Source organism: Balaenoptera borealis (assembly GCF_965194805.1).
Source record: "Balaenoptera borealis genome assembly, chromosome: 13".
Taxonomy (NCBI): domain Eukaryota; kingdom Metazoa; phylum Chordata; class Mammalia; order Artiodactyla; family Balaenopteridae; genus Balaenoptera; species Balaenoptera borealis.
Genome location: NC_138870.1, coordinates 63,385,924 through 63,403,306, shown reverse-complemented (window position 1 = coordinate 63,403,306; position 17,383 = coordinate 63,385,924). Strand labels below are relative to the sequence as shown.

Sequence of the window (17,383 nt, the reverse complement as noted above, 5' to 3'; positions counted from 1 at the left end):
ACTGAGCCTGCGCGTCTGGAGCCTGTGCTCCGCAACGAGAGGCCGCGACGGTGAGAGGCCCGCGCACCGCGATGAAGAGTGGCCCCCGCTCGCCGCAACTGGAGAAAGCCCTCGCACAGAAACGAAGACACAACAACACAGCAAAAAATAAATAAATAAATAGATAGATTAAAACACACACACACACACAAAAACCAAACTGCTTGAAGACGGGAAAGGAAATTAAAAAAAAAAAAAAGAAGAAGTAGTTAATAGTTTAGCCTCTGTGGTGCTCCAAAATCATCATGCCCTAAATACACTGACTGCCCAGCAAGGAGGAGAGTTTGTGCAGTCGTTGGTGAAAAGCGTTGCTTTCTGTGAATCACAGGGCAAGTAATATCTAACTTACATCTACTAAAAGAGAAGATTAACATTTTTCATCAGATAAAGGGAGCTCACACATATCATTGGACTTAGTCCCAGGATTGGGGAACTGGTTTACCAGGGCATGGGGGAAATGTTCTCCAATTTGTTCCTTCCTGTTTGTGTATCTTCATTCTAATATATGTTCTCTTCTCCCTTTGCCGATCTCTTACCAATTTATTACTTACTTGTATCTCCACTGTCACCAGGTCAGCTTTTTATACATGAAATTAAGGAGGTTTCAGAGGAGGGAACTGATGGGGCTCAGGGCAGGCCGCCCCAAAGTGCAGATTATCATCAAACTGAAAACAAGCAAGGCACAAAAGACTCGGGAAGAACATCTGACTGTCCCCCTAACTGCCTAAAAGAATTTAAGATAGAAGGCCCGCTCCAAGAAGGGGCTATCATCATAGATAACTAGAGTATAATATAAACTAGGTGTGGTAGACAGGAAAGAACCTGGCAAGGCCTGTTTGATCAAAGTCTTCTTTGAGTCCCACTATCTCTAGATGTCCCAGCAAACACTTGTTTACCAAGCATTAACTCTTTTCATCTTCCTGTGGATTATCTTACTTCCCCTAGAAGTCCCAGACCTCTACCTCCTTCTCCTTGGTCCAGGAGGACATATATACCTCATCTTGCCTTACTATCTTTGTAATTTCTCATGCTTATGTGAATTCCCCATTTGTACATATTAAACTTGATTTTCTCCTCTTAATCTGCTTTTTGCCATTTTAATTATATGACCAGCCAAAAAGAATCAAGAGGGGAAGGGGGTAACTTTCCCCTCCCCACAGATGCCTGTGTGTAATATATGTGTGTAGAGGGGGGTGACAGAGCGTGCCCATGAGAAAGAGGGGGCAAAGAGAGAGAGAACAGTACAAAGAATACTGGTCTCAATTTCAGATTTCAGTTTAAGCTCTGTTCCTAACTAGCTGTAAAACCTCAGATGAATTATCAAACTCTCTAATCCTCAGCTGAAGCCTCTCTAATCCTTTACTGAATGAGACTAAGAGGACCTTTTCTGTTATACCTTCTTAATCAGAGAGGGTTTGGGAGGATCAAATGAACTAGCTAACATATTAATTCAACACAACTAAATTCCTGCTCTGTGTATTCAAGTTAGTAATACAAGATAAAAACATAGTCACTGCCTTCAAGAAGCTGACAGTGGTAAGAGCTGTGAGCTGGTGGTGACAAAGACAGGGAGAGTTGAAGACCAGGGTAGAGGAGAACAAGGGCTAAGGACTCACCGGTGAGGATGCTTAACCCATTCTGGGAAAAGTAGAGATGGCTTCCTACATATAGCAGTGAGGTCTTCACTGAGCTGGATTGGTGTTGATCAAATGAAAAAGGGATGGAGAGATGAAAGAAATTTGGGGGATAGGAACTGGATTTCTAGTTGTGAAGTTGGAAACATGATGTCATGACAAGAATAGAGAAAGAGCCAGTTCACATTGCCTCTCTCTATAAAGATGACTTCAAGTATTGCTTACATCTGGTAGGAAACATGGTGCCTGGTCTCATGGAATTTAGAATCCAAATGGTGCTTTTATGCCAATCAGGAAGAGCTATAAGACTCAGATTAAGGAGGACTTCTGGATTCTGCCAGTGATTTGGATTTTATCACAAAGCTGCTGGGAAGTTATAAGAGAGATTTTACTATAGGGCTATAGGTGGGGTGTAATCTGGTTTTAGAAAACACCAGTGTTTTAGAAAATCAAGAGATATGGAGAATGGAATGGGGTTGGGGAGGTATTAATATCTAATGGCAACTCTTAAAAAGTAAAGAAACATTACAGAAACCTAAGGTGGAATTATTGTTGCCACACACATGCACAAAAAATCACCTCACAAGGTACTCATATATTATAATTTCAATTATGTTCAGGCTGCCTAATTTATACCAGCATTCCTTTCCATTATATTGACCTAGGGGAAGCATCTCCTTGTGTAGGGCTCAGAGGCAAGCTTTTGATCAACGGAGGGACAATCAACAGTTAGACCTTCCTCCAGCTTGAGTTGGTAACGAGGCCTGAAGCCTGCTTTCCATCTTGTTGTGGGTCTCTGAACTAGACTGCCTGGGTTTTGAACACAAGAACAAGAGAGGTGAGAACTTGCAAGCAAGGAAATTCCGTGATGTTTTGTGGTTGCTTGAGCAAACCACGCTGTACATGTACAACTCCCAAGAATAAGCAATATTATCTTGGTAATGAAATAAACTAATTACTTTTCTCTAATTTCCAAAAATAAGCAAAATGGAGTCTGCTATTACTGAGACCATTTTTTACATGATTCTGCAGAGCAACTTAGCTCCTCAAAGCTACAACCCTCAAACTTCTTAATTCATACTACATTCCCACAACAAAAGCCCAAAGAAGTCATTTGCTCAGAACAACAGGAACTTTTACCTGTTTCAACAGGCTCACAACTTTGCCAAGTCTTTCCTTTTCTTATCTTGGGTCTTCACCATAATCTCCTTGAAAAGTATGTGTGTGTTAAGAAAGATTTGTTTTCAGGGTTTATCTCTGAATAGTGGCACTTTTTTATTCCTTTCTCTGTTGTTTATGTTTTTTGTTTTTTTGTTTTTTTTTTTTTACAATAAGCATATACTATCTTTTTTTTTTTTTTTTTAAAGGGAACGCTATTTATTTATTTATTTATTTTGGCTGTGTTGGGTCTTCGTTTCTGTGCGAGGGCCTTCTCCAGTTGCGGCGAGTGGGGCCACTCTTCATCGCGGTGCGCGGGCCTCTCACTCTCGCGACCCCTCTCGTTGCGGAGCACAAGCTCCAGACGCGCAGGCTCAGCAGCTGTGGCCCAAGGGCCCAATTGCTCCGCAGCATGTGGGATCTTCCCAGACCAGGGCTCGAACCCGTGTCCCCTGCATTGGCAGGCAGATTCTCAACCACTGCGCCACCAGGGAAGCCCAACTATCTTTATAATCAGAAAATAAACTGAAATTTTTATTTCAGAGAACCATGGGATCTGTATAATTGTTAAAAAAAGAAACCACAGGCCCCAAATGGAGTCACTTATGTTGCGCTCACAAAGACTTAATACCTAACCTAATTGCAGTTAGAACCTCCCCCAGAAATGTAGTCTTAATTGCTCAGTCTGGAATTTTCTGTTTCGTGCCAATGAGGTCATCTGCCACATAGCCCCTTTTCCATCAGCCAAAAGAAGATGAGCTTTCCATTTTGTACAGCTCCTCTGAGCTTCTCTCTGTTAGATGGGTTGCTGCCCAATTCATGAATTCTTGGATAAAGCCAGTTAGACCTTCACATTTACTTAGTTGAATTTTTGTTACTTAACAGATTTGGTGGCAGTGACAGTGGGATCCAAAGTTATCTTCTGATGGCATTTAGGGACAAAGAGAAACACAGGTGTGGTACCCCATACAACCTTTGAGTTCACTGTCTTTCCTGTTATTTTCGAGGGCCATTGGTAAGTTCCTTTTGGTTTTAAGCTCCACTCTCTCTGCATGGAGCTCCCCATCTAACTGGCTTTCTGCAATTCCCTATTTGGTTGGAAACTCTGACCTTGGTTTTGTCTCGCAATCCCCAGATTCCATGGTGGTTACTGGCCAGAGTTGACTGGGTCCAACTTAAAAACCAAACTGAGTCTGAGGTTGGACTGGGTCCCACTTGAACTGGACTAAGTCCAGCAAAGTCTAGTTGATAATGGGAGAAACTTGAGAGTCACAAAAAGCTGCAAAAATGGTTGGGCATGCATTGAACATTTAAGAACTGTTACAGCACTCACCACTTAACCTGAAAACTCCTGTGTTAGGGTAAGTTGGTCACGGAATGGGTTAGATTGACACTAGGTCACCCGCCAACCTCTAGAAAATTTCTGTGCAAGAAGGTGCACTGTGAAACATCACACAATTTCCAACTCAGCAGCACATCACTTTTTAGATGTTAGTTTGACACCGAGAGACCCAAAAGCTTAACTAAATAAATCAAAAATGCATTCCTTAAAATCCAAAGAGCTAAGTGTACTACCTTACAGCACACCCACCTATTTTATAGGTAAGAACTATTTGTCGTGGAAGCTCCAAGAATTTGGCTTGGTAACCATGAGGTTGGGGGTCAAACAGTTTGGGGGCTGGACAGAGATGTGGGTTAATCTCCATTTTCAGCCCAGGTCCTACCAAATTGCTGCCAGCTCTTAGGGAGTTACAACCTAGATTACAATGGCCATGACAGAACATTCAGATTAGACAAGATCATTTAAAAAGTGCACTTGAAAGTAAGGGTTCTCAAATTAAGCAAGCAGAATGGGATACCTATTTTAATTAGTACACAAAGGAATTCAAAAGGCTTCAAAATTCCAAAATAGCTTCATGGGGGAAAAATAAAAAAAGATTGTTGCAGAAGACAAATGAAGATTTAAAGACAGGAGATCATAAGTAAAAGTTCACCAAACCATTAGCTTTACAGGTACAACAGCTTCTGGGCCAGGCACCTAAAGTACCTGGCCCCCAACAGGGCACATTCCTAGGGGCCCGTCATTAAAACGCTGACCTAGCGACTGTTGTTTTTAGTTGTAATCAACTGGGACACTAGAAAAGAGGTTGCCCTTCAAGGGCCTATGATGATTTGTCAACATCAATTCAAATGCCTTCATAATCCACCCCTAAAGTTATGCTCCCTTATAGGCCCCTTCCAGAACTGATGGGACTCCAAGACTCCAAAGGATTCCTTGGGAAAGTTTTAAGCTATGCCATTTTCTTAAACAGCCAAAGGAAGTTAAAATTAAAATGAATAAGAAACCAGAGTCTGCAGAGGGGATTCCTGGAAAAACTGGCAGAAGCCAGTTGAAGGGTGAGAATTCTTACCACAATCTCCTGAATCTCTGTAATGCTCAGCTGAGAGAGAAAAGTAAAATTTCACGTCCCTTTCTTTCCAAATCCAGACCTATTGGTTATTGATGCTTCCTCTCCCAGGGACAACTATTGCCTTCTTGCTTGTCTAGTTTTGTGTCCTAAGAGCTTGGCTTGGCTTTCTGCCTGCCTGGGACAAGCAGGCTATTGGTTCTTTAGCTATCTATGGGAGTGACTCTAGATCTTGGGAAGGTGGTAACTTGCACACTAAGATGCCTTTTGGGTCCATGGAGTTATTTAATACTGCCAGAAATATTTACTGTCTGTTCCAGCTGAAACCTAGCAAGATATTTGAAAGGATTTAATAACTTTATTTTTTTATTTTATTTTTTTAACATCTTTATTGGAGTATAATTGTTTTACAATGTTGTGTTAGTTTCTGTTGTATAACAAAGTGAATCAGCTGTATGCATATGTATATCCCCATATCCCCTCCCTCTTGCGTCTCCCTCCCACCCTCCTCTTCCCACCCCTCTAGGTGGTTGAAAAGCACCGAGCTGATCTCCCTGTGCTATGCGGTTTCTTCCCACTGGCTATCTTACATTTGATAGAGTATATATGTCAATGTTACTCTCACTTCGTCCCAGCTTACCCTTTCCCCTCCCTGTGTCCTCAAGTCCATTCTCTAGGAGTCTGCCTTTATTCCTCTCCTGCCCCTAAGTTCATCAGAACCATTTTTTTTTAGATTCCATATATATGTGTTAGCATACGGTATTTGTTTTTCTCTGAAAGGATTTAATAACTTTATGATCAGAAATTTGGCCGAATTGGAAACTGATATTCAGAGCCTAAAGGGAATTTTCTTAAGCCTCCTCCTCTAAGCTAAAGTGAAACCATGTCCCCAGAGAGAAAGAAGAACTACCTAAAACCCTCATAAAAGGATTTTGGGTGGATCAACCTCTGGTGTCATTTAAGTTACAACCCAATTGCTTAAAGACAGTTGCTCTTAATTCCTTATCTCTAAATTCCTTGTAAAACTAGAAATGCAGTTTTGGAGGCAGTTCAAAGTTCACTTATTCCTTTACCAGTCCCAACCCCCCCCCTTTCAGAGGTCTGTAAATATTAGCCTTGGGAAACCAAAGTCCTTCTTGGAGGAACTTGCATTCCTTCCCTGTGCTTTGAGATATAAATATTCTATAAACTTAAAGGAAGTAATTCTTGTTAGAAGGAAAACAAAAGGGGGAAAGGTAATTTGAAACTTGGGCAAATAGAAAAATCTTTTAAGTGCTTCTCCACAGATATTATTGAAAGGCTTTAACCAGGTAACCTTAACTTATTCCATCTACCAGAAAAACTTAGATTCAACTTTTATAACTAATGAGCTTTACATGATTGTACCTGTCTCATGGCTGAAATTTTAGAACAAGTCTATAAGGTCTTTGCATCTGTCTGTATGTTCATGTGTGTTTATATAGATAGTAGATGTGAGATATATATCTATCAGTGGATGGTATTGCTAAGATTAATTTGTAGAAGAGCTCTACCTAATTGGCTTAAAAAGCACTTATATAAATTAAAATAACAGAAACTAAGCTAATGTGATCTAGGATTATGTTGTGTTTACATAGGTATATAAGTGTTTTGGAAATTATGTGAAATTCCTGAAAATCTGATATGTCCTGATATAATATTATCAGTCCTAAGGCCAGTTATTATCTATTGGGCTGCATCCCTCAGGCCTGCAAGTCCTGTACTTGCCCAGCCTCAAGATCAAAGAAAGAGCCCGGAGATGTTACCCAGTCCAAGCTTGTACTGCTCACCCTTTGGCAGGCTAATAAATCAAGAGACAAGTTGTTGGGACAAGCAATAGTGACTTTCTTTGGAAAGCCACCAGACCAAGATGTTGGGCTCATGTCCCAAAGAACCATCTTGCCTGAGTTAGAATTCAGGCAAATTTTATACTAAAAGGGGAGGGAGTGAAGACCAGCATTTCCTGGTTCCTGTCAGCCTCTGGAGGGGTTGTGTTAATTTCTTCCCTCCTGCTGTCATTCACAGGTGGGCCTGGTCAGGATGTTTTCTGTGAGCTAAACAAAGGTATTTTAGCTTAATGCTCATTACCTGGGAGGCAGAGTTCCCGGGGAGGTGGACCCTTATGTATAACTTAAGCTGATGGGCAACATCCCTTTAGTGATTAACTTGAAATACAAAAGGTTCTTCCCTATTACAGTACCCTACTGTCAATATCCCTTCCAGTCTTGTGGGGAAAGGGACGAAGACTTCCCTGGCTTTCTGCTGAATGGAGGTGATGAATATTCCTTAGGCCTGACTAAAGATTCTTTTTTATCTACAACTATTTGAACCTGATGAAACCCCTTAGCACTTTCTTATCTAATTTGTAATTGAACTTGGGGTTTTTGTTCCAGTTCCCAATACATATACTAAATTCCTGTGCTATTTATTTGGACATAAATAGGTAAGTTGACTCTTCTCCAGCTACAGTGAAATTACCATCTACTTCAGCTGGATAGGCAGACCTGTTGGGGGCAAACTCATGAAGAGATTATGGTGCCCAAAGTTTTAATGTAATTGGCAACTGCTGGGTCTCTTAGAGCATTTATAGATTCTCTCGCCTGGGCAGACACCTGGAAATGGCCTACCACACAATATTTCAAAGGGGCTTAATTTAAACCTGCTTCTGGGTGCCACCGATCTGTATCAGGGCAACTGGCAAGGCCTTATCCCAGGTTAAATTAGTCTTGACATATTTTAGAGATGTTCTTTTTTAATGTATGATTCACTTTCTTGGTTTTTCCTGTTGATTGTGGTCTGCAGGATGAAAGTAGTTTCAATGCCTTAACCCAAATCCGGGGATAATTTCCCTTAGGAGGGCTTTAACCACTTCAGAGACTTCTGTCCAGGTGGGATATGCTTCCTCCCATCCTGAAAAAGTATCCATAAACACTAGCAGGTTATCAGAAATTTCCTGCAATTCAGGGTATTTGAGTAAAGTCTATTTTCCAGTCCTCGGTGTGGCAGGTTCCTCTGTTTTCGAGTCCCCATCTGGGGAGGTCTGATGGCAGTCTTTTTATTATTTTTAGACTGTGATGTCAAGCTGTTCTGGTGGAAAGCTTCAGTGTGAGGTCTATCAGAAAGTTAATCAGCTCATTCCCCACTGTCAATTTTTAAATGGGGCTCCTGTGGGGAATTAGGCACCTCAAGTCCAAGGGAGCCCCTGGGCTTCTTTGTTCATCATGTTCCTCTCTTTCTACTATATGAGAGCCTCTTTTATTGTTTTTCTTATGGTTTGGCCTAGGGCAATCTGTTTTCCAATGTTCTTTCTCCTTACAGGAAGCACATGTTCCTTCTCGAATAGTGGCTTACCTCTCTTCAAGTAACTAGCCTTCTGGGAATCCAGTATTGCTGTCCAAAAAGTGGCGTTTTGTTTGCATCTTCTTTCTTTGTTCGCCCTGTTGAACACTTTAAAAGAAACATCCACCAACTGAGAAGGATTTATTCCAAATGCACCATCTAATTCTTGCAATTTCTCCTGGTATCTGAAGCAGTTTGCCCTCCCTGCCCCCCCCAAAAAAGAGCGAGTTTACCATTCTTATATTTTCAGGAGCTTCACAATCTGCATTAAGATGATGTCAGTAGGCCTGATAAATCCTTTCCAAAAATTCAGAGAGGTCTTAATTTGTTCTTTTGCCGAGTCTCCTGAATTTTGTTCAAACTCTTTTGCTTTGGTTCCCTCTTTCAAAGCCCTGCCAAGATGCACTAATACGTACTGCTCTAATACGGGCATTCTTCCCTCATTGGGGCTCCAATTTGGCTCAGCTGTGGGTGCTGCCAGTTGGCCTTCAGGCGTAGAGGATCCTCCCTATAAATGAGTGTTGCAGTCTTTCCAGTTAAACAAGTCTGAGAAACCCCGCTGGCTGGTCATTTGCATTTAGCCCTCATGTGAGGTAACAGGAATGGAAAGTGCCCTGCCCTGGGAGTGGCTCCTGGCCCAAACTGGGTGCCCTGTTGGGTCTTAGATGGGTCTTAGATGGTGACACCTGACCAAGTCCCTGTGCCCCAGAAACTAACACGGGATTTTTTCTTTTTTTAAGTTTACTGAAGTATAGTTGATTTACAATTTTGTGTTAATTTCTGCTGTACATCTAAGTGATTCAGTTATGTATAACTTTTTTTCATATTCTTTTCCATTATGGTTAATTGCAGGATATTGCCTGTTGTTCCCTTTGCTATACAGTAGGACCTTGTTTATCCATTCTATATATGATAGTTTGCATCTGCTAATCTCAAACTCCAAATCTATCCCTCCTCCACCCCCCCTCCCTTGGCAACTATAAGTCAGTTCTCTACGTCAACACAGGATTTTCTAATTGATCCTTAGAAGGAAGGGAAGTTGTGAGCTCAGTCAGTGGAATTAGGTTTGAAGCAACATATTCTCACTCTCATTCCCTTCCTTTTATTTTCCCTGATGTCGTAAGACAAATACTTGAACATAAAGGATTTCATCATTCTTCCCCGCTTCTGTACAAAATTGCTATAGTCATTCAAAAGCCACTGTAAAACCATAAATAGCAGTTGATCATCTCTAACCATTAAAGGGATGCCTTTTTGCTTTGGCATCAACCAGCTGGGATTACAATGCAATTGAAAAGAAACTTGGTTGCTGCTGTGACATACAGTTTAAGATAATTACTGAAATTATTAGTGATATCATTTACCAAGATATTCCAGGACTTTAGAAGTTCCATATAATTTTCAGAATGTGTATATTAAGTGTTTACCCATGATACAATCTAAGAAGTTTTATCACCATTTATTTGACAGTGCTTCCCATGTAATTTAACATACCAAGTAAGCCTAGTTAGTTTAATATTCCTATCTCTGAGATGGACAGAATCCAAATAATTTGAGGTGTTCCAGGGACCCTTTGGAAAATCTCAAAAGTTAACTAGAGGTCAAGTGAGCTTCATTTAGAATTTGATCTTTGGGAAGCTTGTCAAAAATATCAAAAATTGGGGCTTCCCTGGTGGCGCAGAGGTTGAGAGTCTGCCTGCCAATTCAGGGTACACGGGTTCGAGCCCTGGTCTGGGAGGATCCCACATGCCGCGGAGCAACTGGGCCCGTAAGCCTGCGCGTCTGGAGCTTGTGCTCCGCAACGAGAGGGGTCGCGAGAGTGAGAGGCCCGCGCACCGCGATGAAGAGTGGCCCCCGCTCGCCGCAACTGGAGAAAGCCCTCGCACAGAAACGAAGACCCAACACAGCCATAAATAAATAAATAAATAAATATAAAAAATATATATATATCAAAAATTTTAACCAGTGTTAATAAAAGATCTCAATGGCAAATACAGATCACTTAAACTCAGTTACCAAAAGTTCAATATTTCAAGAAAACTTTGTCCTCTTAGAGAACCAAATTCAGGTTTTGTACCACTTTACCTTTAAAATTCTATTTCTTAAGTTCAATCTTACCTTAGCCAATCCTGACAATGCACAAAACTCTTTCAGCGTTCCTCCTCCACAAGCGTTCCACAACTTTCTGTATCCTTATTCATCTGTTCCTTTCTTTTCCATTTAGAAACAACCAGCTCTAGGACAGAACCACCTTTTTCCCTTTAACAAAATGTATTTTCATGCTGAAACCATGCACGTCAGACTGGGACTTGAACCCACGTGGCCAGGACTCGAACCCAGCCAAAACCCACAGTTTTCCAACTGAGATCACACACCTGGTTTCAGGACTTAATGAAACATCAGGTTCTTGATGTCTCATCACAGGAAGAATTCAGTGAGTGACAAAGTGATTGGTAAGAAGTGGATTTATTTATAGAGAAACACACTCCACAGACAGAGTGTGGGCCATCTCACAAGGTGAGAAAAGGCACCAGGGTATGGAGTTGTCAGTTTTTATAGGGGTGGGTAATTTCATAGGCTAATGAGTGGGAGGAATATTCCAGCTATTTTGGGGAAGGGGTGGGGATTACCAGAAATTGGGCCACCGCTCACTTTTTGACCTTTAGGGTCAGAACTGTCATGGTGCCTGTGGGTGTGTCATTTAGCTCGCTGATGTGTTACAGTGAGCTAAACTGAGGCTCAAGGTCTAGTGAAAGTCAACTTGTCCGCCATCTTGGACCCATTTGTTTCTAATCAGTTTATGTCATGTTCTCGGGCTATGTCATTCTTCCAAAGGTTGTGCTCTGTCCTCTTCCCTCCTGTTTCAATTCCTCATTCATTCTTTGTTGAAGACAAACATCCTACAGTTTTTCATACTGAAATGTTTCCCTTATAATTCTTAACCTTAAAACCTTAATCTCTAGTGAAAACCAAGATGCAAGTAATTGTAAACTGTCATACCAGCATTTCCTGATTGATAAACTTATGTTCTAATATTTTGTCCTATTTGAAATGACCCAGATAGTCGATGAATTCTCTTCTTTTAACTTAGTTTAAAGCTATAAAAATCTGGAGAGACTATTATAGATAGACATTCCCAAAACATAATTATTCCTATAGAGTTCACCTAAAACTCTTACCACATTTACCTCTATTTTATTTACTTAAAAGCTTTGTCATATTGTTATTTTTCTTGCTGACAAACTTTGTAACAGGAATAATAAGGTCTTATTTGATTTCTAGTAAACCTGGGTGCAATAAAAGTATTATACTTAATGTTGATAACCCTAAAGATAGGTCCGTATTAATCAAACCAACAAGCTCAAGCTAACTTTAATACTAGATACTAATTCAATACTGACTATTTCCTAGATCACATGAACCCAAAATTTATTCTGGCCAATTTTATATTTTGAGCATTTATATAAGCACTTAATTTCCTTTAAGTCAAACAAGCAGAGATCTTTTACAACTTAATATCGGTAATGCCACACATCTATAACACACCTACAAACACAGACCTCATAGCTCCCATTCCAAAATTTCAGCCATGAATCAGATACAACAACGTAAAACTCAGTTACAAAACAGATTGGATTCAAATTGGGTTTCTAGCAGATGAGACAAATCAAGCTCAACTGTTTACATGGCTAAGCCCTTTTTACTAATATTTATGGAAAAGACTCGTCTATTTCTATTTGTAGCTTTTGCTGATTTTAGGAACCAAGTGGAAACTTTTCTTTCTGGGAATGCCTCACTCTTCAACAAGGACAGGTTTTTTTTTTCCTGTTCTTTTCCTCCATTTGACATCAGTAAAAGTTTTAAATATCACAAAGCTGATTTGAGTGTGAGGCAGGAGACAGATGGGCCCTCAGGGCAAATCGTCAGAGTTCGATTCTCCGAGACCAGAATAACAGGACAACTGAGAGAGGAAGCTGGGCCCTGCCCAGATAGAAGATAAGAGACCATGTATTCTTCATTCTCGAAGTCAGGAGACCTTCCCGACTACACATGTGCAGAAGGGCTCCCTGGAGGTCAAAAGGGGAGTGATGCCAAGTTGCCAAACCTACCCTTAGGCTTCTTCGGTAGAATCCATCTTGGCTAAGAGATGCGCGTGCACACATGGGAAAATCCTGAGCTATACTAAATACAGACTTTGAACCAGGCAAATCAAAATGATCGGCCAAAGGAAATCCAGAAGAAATGCCCCAGAGAAGTGATTCAAATTGCCACGAGGGTGCGATTCTCTCTCTGAGCCCGCCCGTGTGTCTATCCACATGTACTGTACTTCTTTTTTCTCCTAATAAATACTTTACTTGTTTCACTACTTTCCGTCTTTGTGGGAATTCTTTTTCTGCAAAGCCATAGGGCCAGGGCCTTGTCACTGACCACTGGTCTAGTGGCTAGGATTCGGTACTCTCATTGCTGTGTCCCGACCTCAATCACTGGCCGGGAACCGAAACCCTGCTTCAAGCCGCTGCAGGCCGAGACCACCCGAGATCAGGTGTAAATGGAGAAACAGTACTAAACAAAATGAAAAACCCAAAGGGCAAACAAAATCCTAAATAAACCCTCAAGTTTGGTCTTGGGGCTTTACACATACCAATGACACAGGAGACCATAAACAACATAATTAACATAGCAACAGTAGCAGTATATGGTGCACAGGGTCCCAAGATAACCCTGCCTACACCCCTTGTGGAGATCCTAACAGGTACTGTGGTCACACATTGTTAAAATAAAATAGCGTCTTCCTCTCACCCATGAGTTCACAGCTATAATCAGATCACTTATCCAAAATGCGCCTCAGAGGACTTTCTTTAGGGATAGTTGAAACATTCCCCGTTTTTAAAGACAGAAATTCAAGACAAACAAAACACAAACTGCACACACAAATGCTAGTATCCAAATAAACAAATGAACAAGTTCACAAATCCGGTAAAAGTCCAAAAACTCTTTCCTCTCTCCAACAGGTACCCTACTCAAATACAAAACAGATTTGCTTATTCCGGAGAAAAAGCCCCAGACGGAGAGGAAATAAAGTTTCCAGTTGTACACACCGGAGGGACTTACCCTACTGCATGGAGCCCGTCAGCTGCTCCCAAACGTTGATTCCTGTTCCAAATGCCAAGCACTGGGGCAGCTGGTGCTGCTTTGGGAAATTTTTTTTTTTAATATCTTTATTGGAGTATAATTGCTTTACAATATTGTGCTAGTTTCTGGCTTTGGGGAATTTTGAAGGGAAGATCCTCAGGACAAGTGATCCCGCAGCTGCTAGGGCCTTACCCGAAAATTCCCCAATCCGGCTGGCTAGCCAGGAGTAGCAAGGATCCTGGCTGGCTGTGCCACAATTTGTATCCTAGTCCAAGCTTGTACTGCTCACCACATGACAGGCCAATAAACCAAGAGAGGAATTGTTAGGGCAAGGAATGCCGACTTTACCTGGGAAGTCAGCAGACCAAGAAGATGATGAGCTCCTCTCTCAAACAACCATCTTGCCTGAGTTAGAATTCAAGCTTCTTTTATACTAAAAGGGGAGGAAGTAAAGTCCCTCATTTCCTGGTTCCCATCAGCCTCTGGAGGGGATGTGTTAATTTCTTCCCTCCTGCTGTCATTCACAGGTGGGCCTGGTCAGGATGTTTTCTGTGAGCTAAACGAAGGTATTTTAGCTTAATGCTCATTACCTGGGAGGCAGAGTTCCCACAGATGGACCCTTATGTATAATTTAAGCTTATAGGCAACATCCTTTTAGTGATTAACTTGAAACAGAATACAAAGTTTCTTCCCTCTTACAGAGTCAGTGACAGAGACGTCAATGGTTTAGTGGGTAGGGGGGGATCTTCCGTGTCTGAAGCAAGGTCCTGGGGCAACACCCCACTGTGTGTGGCAGACAGCAGGCAGGACATGGCAGTAGTCCTTGCTACGGGATGGTGGGCAAGGGGCGGGGGCACTGGGGCAAAGGGGAGAAGTTACCAGTTATAGAGGGAATTGACCTCAGGTTGGCTCTTTGGTTACCAGGGAGAACAGCAGAGGAGCGTGCCCTTAACTGTCTGTCCCTTTGATAAGCTATCCCTAATCTTTAGAACAATCACTAGCTGGGGCCTGGGACAAGTATCTAGGCATTTACTGATTAGGATCTATGATTAAGAGGAAAGATCAGTCCTGTGAGGAGGGTGTAGGTAAAGCAGAACTAGGAGCAAGGGCTGTACAGAGAGCAAGAGAACGACCATCTTGGGTGAACTGATCAGATATTATCATAAAACATTATGTGTTACAGAAATAACCAAATATCCTTGAAAATTCCATTATAATGCACTCTCATCAGATCTTTAATAATGAACATTTTTCAAAAGTCTTTTGTCATTTACAGAGTTACTGTTTTACTCAGATGCTTTTGCAGAGGTGTTTCTGCAAAAATATTTCATCTTCAGAGAAATTCATGCAAAGGATTTTGACAAGTACAGGTTTCTGATAACTTTAAGATCATAAAACTGAACTGGGTAAAATTTCCAAAACTAATGGAACAATTCGATTCAAGCAGAACAAGTATTAATTACATCAGACTGAATAAACTGATGAGGATGATTATAATTTTTATGACTTTCTGTTTTAAATATTACCAATTCTTTCATGTTTTGTTTTTCCAAATTTAAGGAAACTTCTCTCAAGCTATCTATGTCTTGCAGCATTTTCGTAAAATATACCTTTGTAAACAAAGATGAAATATTTACTTTTTCTCCTTACCTGATCCCTCCAGAATTTGGAAACCCTTAAGTATTCTTCTCATGGCAATACAGTTAGTTATTTGCATAAGTTCAATAAGAATCTGTTCTCCTTGTAACAGGACACAGTTGAAAACATGGGCTATAGTACCAGGATTTGACTGGATTGCCATGTTTGACAGAGATATGCATAGACTCAGATATGACCAGACAGCTTTAAGGAACTAAGGTTGACTTTATGGAGCCAATAAAGCCCCTTGGAAAAATCAACGTGGTACCTTGTTTCAGCAAGGCAGTCTTAAAAGGAGCTTATATAGTCAATATAAATTACCAGGCCAAGTTTAATGCAAACAAATTAGTTTTACCAAGGTCATCTTTGATAAAAATGGGGGGGATGGTAGAGAGAAAAGTTTTGTTTTTACCTTTCTCTATATTAGGTTCTAATCCTGTTAATTATCTTTGTGGATTTGTACATATCTGTAAATTGGACTGGATCCTGAATTCTAATTTCCTCAAATATCTGGACTCTCCAAACTAACATTTCCAATTTTTTCCCATCCTTCTGATTTGGAATCAGTAAGAACAAAGACTACCCTTGAATCTCCTTGAAAGGTCCTCCTCATTACCTAGATGGCAGTCAAACTTCAGGGGCTTGAGCCTTGGGTACACATTTCACAGCTAAAGAAGACTACACCTGACATCTGCTCTGGTACAAATGCTGGAGACCTTCAGATCACATTGATGAGGAGGAGAAGTAGCTGATATCAGTGTAGACTGCTTCCTCTTGAGACACCAGAGTTTTCTTCTCAAGCAGAGCCAACCATATCAAGTTAGATTAGTAACACACACCTCACTGTCTCTTGCTCACAACTGCCTAAAATAAGACCACAAAGTTTTGCAAAATCACCCTGCGATAAACCCTTACTTTGCTCCAAGCACCTGCTGTCAGAGTTTGGCTTTCTGTGCTGCGGGCACACCAGCCCGTTGCTTGGTTACAATCTCCACCTATGATCTTTCCCGTCTCAGTACATTACAGCCCAGTCTTCCAAATTCTCAGGCCAACATCTAGGAGTCACCCTTGAAATATATCCAGAATTCAACCACTTCTCACCATTCCCCTTCTACCAATCTATCTTCACCTCTCACCTGGATTATCACGATGACCTCCTAAGCAGTCTTCTCGCTTCCTCCTCTGTCCCCTACATTATGTTCTCCTCCCAGCAGTCAGAATTATCCTTTTACAGTGTAAGTCAGTTATGTCACTCCTCTGATCACTTGGAGATGAGCAACATGAGGAAATAGCCTGCGCATTTTTTCCATTTTTGCTGGATGGGTGGCATCAGACACATACAGCTTCTGGGGTTTGCAGTTTAGTTGCTAACAGCCAGCTTTCTAGAATTGCTGACAGCCAGCAGTTGTAGAAAAGTCCTGTTGTTGGCATTTCTTACATAGCATCAGCGGTGATGATGGTTTTCTTATCAACCAGACCTGGGCATTGCTCTAGGAAGCTGAGTCTGGGGATTGTTTTTCCAGCCCCCTCAATCATTCTGTCAGCTACCTTATTTGTTTTAATAAATGATTTTTCTGCTTAATTTTGCCAGAGTGGCTTCTTTTGTTTGCAACTAAGAATCCTGACTTCTTTTTTTTTCTTTTTTTTCTCACACCCAGTGTCTTGCGGGATCTTAGTTCCCCAACCAGGGATTGAACCTGGGCCCTTGGCAGTGAAAGTGCAGAGTCCTAACCACTGGACCACCAGGGAAGTCCCAAGAATCCTGACTTTTTGAGGAGGAAAAAAAAATCTATCAGTCCACCTCAGAAGACCCTCCCCACCTTTTAACATTTTGGTGTACTTCTTTCAGTGTTTTACGTTCATATATATACATTCACATACATATGTATGTTTTCAATATCTATATAATACACGTGCAGAAATTTGTTAAATGAGGGCATAGTTTTATGCAATTTAGTATCTTGCTTTTTTCTCTACTTACCACCATTTCATAAGTATGTTTTTTGTTATTATGAC

At 41.1% G+C, this 17,383-nt stretch overlaps 1 protein-coding gene across 6 annotated transcripts in view; it reads right to left on the bottom strand.

Annotated features, from left to right (window-relative positions):
* Positions 1 to 16,639, bottom strand: part of GLIPR1 (GLI pathogenesis related 1) — a 38,805-nt gene extending 22,166 nt beyond the window's left edge. Inside the window, exons 1-3 of one of the 6 annotated variants that reach the window (XM_082351739.1) lie at positions 16,504 to 16,638; positions 14,078 to 14,285; positions 13,709 to 13,784 (exon numbers count right to left, since the gene is read on the bottom strand). The gene's annotated coding sequence lies outside the window, so the exon portion shown is untranslated. Of the gene's footprint in view, positions 1 to 5,242; positions 5,384 to 13,708; positions 13,916 to 14,077; positions 14,286 to 16,503 lie in introns of those variants that run through there. The other 5 variants (XM_082351737.1, XM_082351736.1, XM_082351734.1 and 2 more) reach the window with 5 other exon arrangements.
* Between the last annotated feature and the right edge of the window lie 744 nt (positions 16,640 to 17,383).